General features: G+C 39.1%; 1 long non-coding RNA gene across 1 annotated transcript in view; it reads right to left on the reverse strand.

The window, feature by feature from the left end:
* LOC128080447 (uncharacterized) overlaps positions 1 to 2,555 on the reverse strand; it is a 29,418-nt gene extending 26,863 nt beyond the window's left edge. The window contains exon 1 of the long non-coding RNA XR_008206682.1: positions 2,369 to 2,555. This is a non-coding gene — a long non-coding RNA (uncharacterized LOC128080447). The remainder of the gene's footprint in view (positions 1 to 2,368) is intronic.
* Between the last annotated feature and the right edge of the window lie 4,716 nt (positions 2,556 to 7,271).

Below are 7,271 nucleotides of genomic sequence, written 5' to 3' on the forward strand. Positions count from 1 at the left end.
TTAATCATGTTTTACTAATGATATGCGTGCAGTTTTCTGTGATGATGAGAGCCTCAAAATACTTTCTGAAATGCTAGAAATACCTTTAGAGATTTTTGGCATTTCACATATTTGAGTGATTTTTTCAAAGCAAGGCAAAGTCAGTGCTATCAAGATAGTTGAGTATTCTGTGCTCTTAGTTATAGTCATACCATGTGGTCATCGAAGACACTCTATTGGTGAGAATTCACGTATGCTGCAGTCTTCTGGGGCTTCAAATAATATATAAAGGCTTTGTTTACTAAAAGAATATTGCTGTAGACTTCAACTGCAAACTGTGTAAGAACAATTTTAGCCATTCAGTGAATGTATACTTCACTCTGCTTTATTTTACCTTTCTTAGTAGCCCTGAGTGACTCTGTGGGAAATCCTGTGCCCTGTTTAATGTATCTGGAAGTAAGCAAAACTCAGAGATGCTGGCTCTTTTACTGTTTCACAGAAAAGGAAAGACTGTGCAGCAGTCCTGTCTGCCAGGTGAGTCAGAAACAGACTCCTCAAGTTCTGCTTGTCCTGGAAAGAATTAAGAGGGGATTATAGGTTTGGTAGAGCTAAACCCAACAATCGGTGTGTTCTACAGCCTCACTGGCTCTGCATGCTGAATGGGAGCAGAACAACAAGCTCTATGTGCTAATGCTTATCCCTTTCTTTCTGGACATCTTCTGTGTGACAAGAGAGCATGGGTCGCGTTCTGCCCTCATCCTTTCTGTCACAGTTGCAGATCAAGACACACTTCGTCAAAGCCTGCTTGGCACTCAACTAAAAAAAGCCATAGCACAATGAAAGCACAATGAAAATGAAAGCCACCAAATAGTTAATAAACTATGAAATCGTGTGTAGACATGAAAGTGGGAGGAGAGCCACCCAAGACTGCATTCACAAAGGAGTGAAGATGTAAGGGATGACCTTCCATGACCACTAAATAGATAACTTCATTAGGATATTCTTGTTCCAGAACATTAACAGATTCTTGCATGCCTATCATAGTGAAGGGACAGAAACTTTACTGTAGTTATTTGGAAGGGTTTTTGAATGAGCGAGGAATATATATATATATATATATATATATAACAAATGTACTATATATATAGTGTTTATTTGGAGTGTGGTGCTTATCTCTAGTAGGGAGTTTATGAACACTACCTGAGTACTATAGTCCTTAAACTCAGGTTGCCTGGCTTGGCTCTGCTGTCTTCTCATACCAGGAAGAAAAAAAATGTGTGCTTAGCAGCTAAGATCCATGCTCTTGCAATTCTTTGCAGCCCAGGCCCCACCAAAAAGCCATTTAAAAATGGCAGGTGTAACTCTGCATTGTTTTAGCATTATGGGACAAGCAGTACATCATTTCAGTCTCTTTAAGAAAATAGCCATATATTGGATCTTTGCCTCTGACATACTGGTGAGTGATGTAAATCCCATCTACACTAGAAATTAAATATCCTGCTTCTCTAGAATAAGTAAATTTCCATTGCTCGGTGTACACAAATTATGTCACCTGCCACCCTGATATTATTCTTGAGGGACAGCATACTTTACCAGCTAGTTACACTTTGCCCAGTAGAAGTACTGAGTTCATTCTGATTTATTTGATTTTATGAAGTTAGTAAGACTGAGAAACTTTGTCCTAGAAATGCTGTTCTGTGTTGCACAAGGTCACCCCTTGCACTAAGCAAGCAGAGAGAGAAAGTGGACTGGAGCCTGCAGTATAACACTGAAAACCACGCCTTTGTGCCCTCTCATCCACAGTGCTTTGCCTTTCTTAAAATATGTTAAGATAGATTTTAATGCAGTTCCAGAGCAATATTCATTTTTAAAAAACATGCTATGGACTAATAGTTCAGGAACGTTTCTTTATAGTTGTGCTAGGTGGATCAATTTTATTTTTTCCCTCTTTACTTTCCAGGCAATTTTAAGAACATAAGCAGAATGCTCCATTTGTCCTTTTTATACAGAAAAACCATCACATTTATGAGTGACATCATGATGAATCACAATAGCAACCAGAAATAGAAGAATTCCTGCTTGTACTACCCTAGCTTTGGGATGAGTTAAAAACGGACAAACTACTGAACAGTGGCTACTGTCAACAGCTGGCTTTGGCCAAAACCTTCACAGATTCAGAATGGGAAGTTTACATCATTTAAAAAATCCACAAGTAGTGACAGATGAAATTCAACCCCATCCGCAGCACTGCTTGTCAGCACAGCAGTATTGGAGACACATCACATCAACACAAAACAATGACATGCATATGTGCCCGTAGACCTCACCACCCCATCACCATCCCCCATGTTGAAGTCTGAGTTGTACAGACAGCAAAATACAGCCATACCTGAAGGCAGGAACAAGGTGAAGAGCCCGTGGTAGCTGTGTTGGCTTCACTGCCATTGTTACCATTTGTTGATCATTATTTGTCAAGATTTATGTCTGTTTAGAACAAAACAAGCATTGAAAGTTTTGAAGGGTTGCTTAATGGAGAGAACAAGTTTCAACTTTATTCCCTGCTTTCATGCAATCAGAGGTTATGTTTATTTAGAAAGCTAACATTTATACAGATTATGCACTTTCAGTGCTTCCATGCCAAAAAATACATGACTAAAATGGGTCTTTCCATCACTCTTTCAGTTTTTGACCTATGATTGTTTTTACAGGAACTGGATCTTTTAAGCAATAGCCTCTGGTAGAATAAGAGGAAAGCACAGCACCTTGTGCAATAATTTGCAAAAAGTGGCTTAGGCTAAAGGTTTTAAGCAAAATGCATTTGAATCACTCAACTTTCCAGACTACCCCAAACACTGTTTGATTAGGATAATTGCCAGGGCGAGTAGGAAGGGTCACCAAGCAAAGCTAGGTGGTAGTGGAGGTCATCAGTTAAGGAAGTATAACTTTGAAGCAGTGTGAAACTTTTTATTTATTAAGCCTCCCAACAAACTTTTCAAAGTCTTCAAAACAGTGAAGTGAGAATTATTACAGATTGAGAATTGAGTTCCCAAATCAGTGAATAATTATTCAAGCTGTAAATATGCTTTGTTGCATGTGCTGTTGATTATTCTGCTCTTGACAACATTTAAAATGTTGCTGTTTTGTAAGTAAGAAAGAAATGCTTGTGTCATGTTTGTATGGAAGTGCTTATTTAAAACTCATTTTAAAAATCCACTCACAGTAAAAAAAGAAAAATCCAGGAAAATTACTATGGTCAACAAGATCTATTTTGCCACTGTCCTTTATTTTTTAGTGACTTGTCCTTAGGTGTCAATTTCCAGCCTCATAAATGCCTTGTTTTTGTATCATTGTGTAGAAGTGGTACTGAGCCATGTGAACAAGCGCTAGAAATCTCCGATTGTGTGCAGTTGAGGCTCTTGCCTAGGAGATAAGAGTTTTCCTATGGAACCATTCAACAAAGCAAGAACATATGAAAAAGAAATGTCTGCTTTCCAATATTTTTTCAGCTGAAAAACAGTGACAAAGCTTAAGGATGTGATTTTTTTTTTTCCCCTCCACGTTCTCACACTTTCTAAATGCTTTCCAACTGGCAAAACAGTCAATGTTACTTTGTGTTCTCTCCTGCCTTTAGAAATAAAGACAGTCAGAAATGCAGGAAAGCTCTATTTGAAAACAGCCCTAGTATTCCTTTATTTTGAACTATTCTTGAAGGAAGGAGTAGGATTTGTTTGTTTTTCTTTTCACAATAAAAAAATGAAAATATTCAGAAACATTCTTCTCTGAAACACCACTCTGAGTTTATCAGAAGTTAATCTTTAAGTTGCAGTTATTTCAAACTCCCCTTTATAGGGCAGTCTTTATTTCAGCCAGTCTATCATACAGAGTCACAGCCTCTCCACAAATTTTTCAGTTTTTTGCTTTAAATAGAGATTGGGAAGTTGATCTGCATCAGCAAAGTGTTCATTAAAAAGGATTAAACATGGGTAAGTGCCGCAGCCCCATGAAAGAAAACAAGGCTAAATATCATGCATCTCATTTTCATTGGTCTTGGCCCAGAAACACCACCAACCAGCAAGACTGAGATGTCCAACTCCCTTTTTCTTACCCCTCTATAAAAGGAATTTTATTTTGTTGCCTCACAGCTTCCCTTGGTGACTGTGAGCACACAGCTCCCACATGTGGGGTTCAGGAGCATGGATGTAGGTAGCACTGCCTCTCCATGGCTTCCAAGATGGGGAAGCTCCCCCAGACATCAGTGTAGATAGATCATGACCTCGAGATTTCATGAGAGGATTTCATTTCTTTCATCTCTCTTGCTTGCATTGCCACTTGTGCCTAGATTCTCCCCATTCCACAGCCAGAGGTAAGTGATGCTCAACATGAGCCCAGTAAACCTTCACTGAATCATAGAATGGTTTGTTGGAAGAGACCTTAAAGATCACCCAGTTTCAACTTCCTGCCATGGGCACGGTTACCAACCACCAGATGAGGCTGCCCAGGACCCCATCCAACCTGGCTCTGAATGCCTCCAGGGATGGGATCTTCACCAAAAGTCCACAATAGCCTCTAAGTGAGGAAAATAATCCAATTTATGTGTAACAGCTGAGCTGCTACATTTCTTTGTATGGGGCTACCCTTCTCTGTTCTTTCATGTAAGTGTTACAATTAACAGGCGTGCTGCAGTTAATGAAGATCTCTGTTCCTGCAAAGGCGAGGAGAGTTCTCACTTTCAATATATTTCTGATCACTTACAATCCTACAAAGCTTAATGAAGTGATTGTAGGGTTTAGCAGCCTTTCATCCTATAATTACATGTTTTGTTTCAAGAATTATATTAAAGCTGGGGATGGAATATTTTCAGAAGACTTGGTAAATAACTGAGATGCACAAGACTCTTTATTAAGAAAATCTGCCTGGAATTAAGTTTTCCTACAACATTTTCTATACTTCCTACTTGAAGACTGGCTGGAAATCTGAGAAGAGCTGTTCTGTTCCAGCTGAAGTGAGTAGGTGCCAAGGTTTTAGAAGGCTGAGAGAGGCAAGGGGAGGAAAAGAGAGTTACACTTTTTTTCTTTAGAAATTCAGGTTCATCTTGAGCTTTGGGAAGCAGTTACAATTCACTTTTGTTTTGTCTAAACAAATTTCTTCACTTTTGTTTTGTCTGAATCATCTGGCTGAAGTAAAGCTTGGGCTTTTCTTCCTCGAGGAAAAGTGAATAAATAGGTTTGGTCACAAGGCATAAGCTGAAGCCTGTTTGTAAGAGCTCATCTATTCCATGAGGGCACACAGGAATGTCTTTGGCAATGCACAAAAGACCAGGTCAGCCCAAATTATTTAAGATGTACTTGCACTGGGTTTGGCCCAACTCCAAATCTGAACTATGCTGCCTGGGATGATCACTGGCACAAGAACATATATTGAATATCAGTCAGTATGAAATTATTCTGATGTGAACTGATACATTATCTGAAAGAACAGGCTCCATTTCTCCCTGTTTGTGTTAAAATAACTGCAGTTCCATCTTTAAAGGATTGAGGTAGCTTTCACGACTGATATCAACATAAAACCTTTGAAATTATTGTCTGAAATGAAATAGAATGGAACATCATCTGAAAATCCCTGGCAGAAATGCTGGCGTAAAAGACAAAGTACTTAGTAAATACTTTACTATATTTTCACCTTTGAAGAGGAATTTATTGCTGTATAGAAAGGTGTGCCCTGTGTTTTTGTGTACATGTGATACAGACTTCACCAGAGGAATAGATGAACATCTACATGTACAAACTGAGTAACCAAATGAAAAGATACATATAGATCACTCTGAAAGTAATGCCTCCTATTTTTTTTTCCATGGAAACTGCAACAGATGCAAACAGCACAATAACATGACTTGATAAAGCAAATTTTCAGCTGCAAAACACTGTTTTTCAACATAAGCACCACCACTAGCTTTGCATTTTCAGCAATGAACAAAAGCATGCATGCCACACTCACACAAATCTGTACAAGCAGGGATGACCCACTGCTGCCAACGCTGCTGAAATGCACCATTCACTGCCTCACAGTGCTCACATCCACTATTTGTAATCCACAAACGTCCAGCAAGTGTCAGTGAATGTCAGCGGGTGCCTCTGTTTCCACATGGAGGAATTCAGTGACACGCCTTTGCTTCACACACTCTTCCATGTCAGATGCCATTGTGAAAGACTGCCCCTCTGCTGCCATCTGTCACAAGGCAGCAATATGTAACAGACTATGGGTGAGAGGTTCAGCCACTACTGCCATACCACCATTGTAGACCTCTGGTATTGTGGGCCAATAAATAGGCAGCATTACTTTCAGTACAATCCTCATACAGGTGCTTACCACAGAACAATCACAATGGCATTGAGTCAAGGATAATGGCCAAAGTTATTTCAAGTGCAAAATTGAAGAAGCTAAGAAAGAAGATGGGAGAGAAATTGCAGCCAATTCATACATCCACCATTTTTCCAACCAAGCATTGTGGTAGACTTTTTATTAGCAGAAAATGTAGTTTAAGGATATGAAATGTGGGCAAACTCACAACAGTAACATTTTTATCTGTAGAGAGGGGTGCCAAGATCACAAAAGGTAAGTATGAACACTCAGAGTTTCTCCCACAAGCTCTAACTCATATCAGTTTTAGATTTTGAGAGCAGAAAACAGAGAGAACATCTTCAACTCAAAGCTATAGAATGATTCAAATGCCATCTCTACAAATGAAATATCCCCACTCCAAAATAAGAAAAAAAAACCAAGAAAAACATGGCGTCAGTAAGATAGTAACAAACACAAAATGTTTAAGAAGGATGGCACATGCTCTGCAATGGTAGTTTAGCTCCAATGTGTTATAATCAACATGAAAAATGATTTCTTCTAGCTATTTCTTGTCAGTCTCCTCCAAAACAGTGACTGCGTTTTTCTGGTGCACATATTAAAATACTGCACTTTGGGGTTTTGATCCTCTGAATGGTTATTCTTTCAAAAGAGTCCCTGCTAAGGTGTCTGAGTCTGATGGCCACGGGTCTTTCAGCAGAGCAGCTCTGTCTTATACCGTGCTACCACAAATAAACACTGTATTGAGCAGAAGTGCCAAAAGAGAGAAAAAAAAAATCTTTTTCTTTCCTTGCAAGGCCAAACATGCTGTCTTTGGACAGATTTCAGTCTTGCTTTAATTCATTAAAAAAAGTGAAACAAAATCACCATTTACATCCTTGACAGCTGGCAGGTTTTATGTGTTCTTACTGCTCCTGCCAAGTCAAGGAAGGAAA

Source organism: Tympanuchus pallidicinctus, unplaced genomic scaffold, assembly GCF_026119805.1.
Source record: "Tympanuchus pallidicinctus isolate F22 unplaced genomic scaffold, pur_lepc_1.0 scaffold2, whole genome shotgun sequence".
Taxonomy (NCBI): domain Eukaryota; kingdom Metazoa; phylum Chordata; class Aves; order Galliformes; family Phasianidae; genus Tympanuchus; species Tympanuchus pallidicinctus.